The sequence below is a fragment of the Capsicum annuum genome, chromosome 4 (genome assembly GCF_002878395.1).
Source record: "Capsicum annuum cultivar UCD-10X-F1 chromosome 4, UCD10Xv1.1, whole genome shotgun sequence".
In the NCBI taxonomy this organism is placed as follows: Eukaryota; Viridiplantae; Streptophyta; class Magnoliopsida; order Solanales; family Solanaceae; genus Capsicum; species Capsicum annuum.
Window position 1 is genome coordinate 33710286 of NC_061114.1, and position 4067 is coordinate 33714352.

The window sequence follows — 4067 nt, forward strand, 5'->3', positions numbered from 1 at the left end:
ACAGGGTACAAATCATACTGGGACATTCATTCATAGCAATATGAGGAGCATTGATTGATGTTAAAAAGGGCACTCTGAAAATGAGACTGGATGATGAAGAGGTGGTCTTCAAAGTATATAAACCACTCAATCCATCTTTGTTCTATAAGGATTTCTGCATGATCACGGCTATGAAAGTGGATGAGTGTGTAGTGGTAGAGTGCAAACAACCGATAACCTCTCCTAACCATTTTATAGAGTTTTCCAAGATACCTCTTAATCCCAAAGTTGAAAAACCTAAGAAGGATCATGATAAGGCTATTGTGAACAATGATTCAGACCTTGATGATACACACTCAAGAGGTCAGAAAAGAGTGAAAAGATGGACTTTGAGTAGAAGGGAAAAAATGAAGAAATATGGTTGAATGTAGTTATGTGGCTCGTGCTATGACACTAAATCAAGCACTGCTCGGGAGGCAATCCAAATTAAGGTAGGATTCTATTTTTTATGTTGTTTTTATTTCACATTTGTTTTTGTTTTTGTGTTGAGTCAAAGGTTGATGGAAAATTTGAGTACTAAAAAGCCAAGCAAAGGAGCATGGCAAAGACTGGGTGTGAGGTCCTTCGAACCTCATTGATTATTAAAGATGCTGCTAGCTAGGCGTAGAGGCCGTAAGGAGTATTCCTATCCTTGCTTATGAGTTATACTTTTGGGACAAAGTGTGATTTTAGGTGTGGGGTGGGGAATCTTTCTATGGTCTTGGGTGAAGTGTTTCTATAGGATTTTAATTCTCAATTGTTTTCTAGTTTTTGAGTAAATTTGAAAAAAAAAATATAAAGATTTTCTCTTTGATTATTTTTAGTTTTTGTTGTTAGTGTCATTTTAGTAGGAGCATACTTCACCCACCCCTTGATTTTTCTTTTCAGTTCCTTTTTTAGGGAACGCCCTTTGAACCCAATATCTTTTTTTTATTTTTAGGAGTAAATTTTAAAATTTTGGTGTTAGGAATAAGTGAGACATTCTTTATATGTGCTATGTATGATTACATGATGCAAGTGATTTTGTTTGTAAAACCATGCAAATTATGGTGAATTACTACTTTTGAAACTCTTAGGCTCAAGTTTATGACTCTTGTGTGGTGTTGGCTTAATTGTGAAGTGATTCTATTGCTTAGTTTAGAGTCTATAATGATCCTACTTGAGTTTATCATGCGTCATGTGTGATGTGGGGTATTTTGTTGAATTCCTTATTGCATATTGATGTCTAGATCTTGCCTGGTGTATGTGCAAAGAGAAATAAAGAATGTGGGTTTAGGAGATAATATAGGCATTTTTGATAGCAATGTTTTATACCCTCTTTTATCCATTCTTGTGCACAATCATAGTTATCCCCTTTGAGCCTTTAGACTATCTTCTTTGGTAGCCTCATAAGTAGTCTATTCCATTTATCTAATTCACCGTAATTTAATCTAATGATGCTAAGTGCTTTGGTTGGAAAATTAATATGGTTAAGAAGTGTAAAATTTAGGAAGGAAAGAGGTGAAAGTGAGGCCCCAAAGTAGTAGACATTAGTGATGAAAAAGTTAATGTGTTGTAGTTGAGAGTGATGTAATGAAAAGAAAGAAAATCATGCAAAATTAAATCCTGTGTTAATAGAAAATACTCCCTCCTTAATATATGTGAACTAGCTTAAAGATATGGGGCAAAATAAAATAGGTGTGTAAAGGTAGAGGTGATGAAAACTTGGTGGATTAGAGATAAATTGAATGACAAGAGTGATGTATTAAAGTGCTTAGGGAAGATAGTCACTAATACTGGCTAGAATATTTCCAACCCGTCTCTTAGCCTACATTATAATCCTTTAAGTCCTATTTAATATTGAGCCTTTACATTCTGATATTAGTGGAGTACTGCACTAAGGTCAAGCCTATGGTCCATCTCATGTGACATGAGAGTTCCTAGTGAGGATGACCGTAATTTGATTCTGATACCTATTCTTGTGATACATTGCATCTTTGTGAGTGGTTAAGGATAATTCTCTTGTATGAGCGCGCATATTCTATGATAGTTAGGTGAATTATATGACTTCTTGGATTGAGTAATATACATGAGTTTTCCAACTTGGTGGAGTCAATTTTTGAAGCTAAAGTGTTTTGAAATAGTTTTCATGAGCTTTCAATTATATATGACATGCTTGGGGTGGAACTTGCTATTCATGTAGTAATTGTAGTGCTAGTTTGAGTTTCTTGCTTGTAGTAGTAATTTTGGACTATTACCTTATATGGTGCTTAATTTAATGAGTTGTTCGAGGACGAACAAGAATTTAAGTGTGGGGTGATGATCTTAGGTGGATTTATGCACCCAAATATCATTATCTAGCCTTGTTTTGAGGACTTTTTATATGCATAATGAGTTTATATTCATATAATTGATCATCTAAGTGTTAAAATATTTTTTTATGATGTTTAATATGTTTTCAAAATAAGCTTCGAATCAATTTAATAACATAGAGTTTAGATGAGAAAACTAGTATTAATATCTTGAGTTAGGTGTTGTTCTAGTGTATCTCAGTGGATTCTATTGTGTTGTGTGCACTAATTAGTCTTTTTTTTATGTGATAGGAGGAAATTTATTATGTTAATATTAATGTGAGGAATCTAAACAAGCTTAAGTTGAAGTGGGAAGATACCCAAGAAGTAAGAAAATCAAAGACAAAAATAAGGAGTTCAAGATGTCGAAATCTGATGTTTCTAAGCACAAGAGCATGTCACGCCTTTGGACCTCCGAGATAAGGTCATGCCATACCCTTAGACACAAAATAAATGTGTCCAAAATAGTATTCATCCTCTTTAAGGGCTTGCCACACCCATAAACGTGGAGCAACACCAGTGTGACATGCCCAAGGCACCAAAATGGACAGGTTTTGTCATATTATAAATAGGAAACTTAGGGCTTGTTGTAAACACCTTGGACGACTTTTGAAGCTTGTAATACACTTGAGGAGGGTTCTCTTATGGTCTTTAATCTTTTCCTTAGTTTAATTTTGAATTTTATACATGAATTTCATTATGGTAATGCGTTGTAATTACATGAGCGGTTAAACTCCCTTATCTAGGATTGAGGCAAAGAACATGATTACTTGTGCTTATATTTGAGTTGTTTATGTTATTTATAATTATTGGTTGTTCATATATCCTTGTATTTACTACTCTTTGAATTTGCGACCCTTAGAATTAGAGGTGTCAAAATGAACTCAAATTGAGTTGACCCACCCAATCCGCCCAAAATTTAATGGGTTGGATTCAAGATAATTTGTTATTAGGTAAATTTCAACCCATTATGTCCCAACCCATTTTCAAATTGGGTTCAAATGAATCCAATCAATCTCTACTTCAACTCGTTTGATAAAAAATTATTTTCTTAATGAAAATAGGGGGGAAAAGTGACAATGTGTCCTCCCACTCTTAAAATTATCCACCTCTCCTCCACCTTTCCCCCAACCCCAACACAAGCCAACTCAGCCCACCCTTACCCCTACTCCCTTAAATAAATTATTTTTATTTTTTAAAAAGCCTTTTATAAATTTTCTTCTTGTCCCCGCCCCACCTCATCCCCATTCCCCCTCCCTACCTCGAACCCCTACCCCCACCCTAAAAAATTATTTTTTGATCTTTTTGAAAATAAATTAAAAATATTTTCTTATCCCATGATCAAAACCCCACCCTCCCTCCTTCCCCACACCCCCTACCCCTCCTCCAAAAAATATTTTTAAAAAAACAATTTAAAAAGTAAATAAATAAATAAAAAATTAAAATTGAAAAAAAATCTTACCCGAACCCCACCTCTCCCTACTATAGAATATATTTTAATATATTTAATTTAATAATAATAATAATAATAATAATAGTAATAATAATAGTACATAGTAAAATTGCTAACAAAAAAGTGTTTAGTAATAGTATTAGTGTGGTGGTGGTGGTGATGATGATAATGATGATGATGATGATGATGGTGGTGATGGTGATGATGATGATGGTGGTGGTGGTGGTGATGATGATGATGGTAGTAATGGTGATGATGGTGATGGT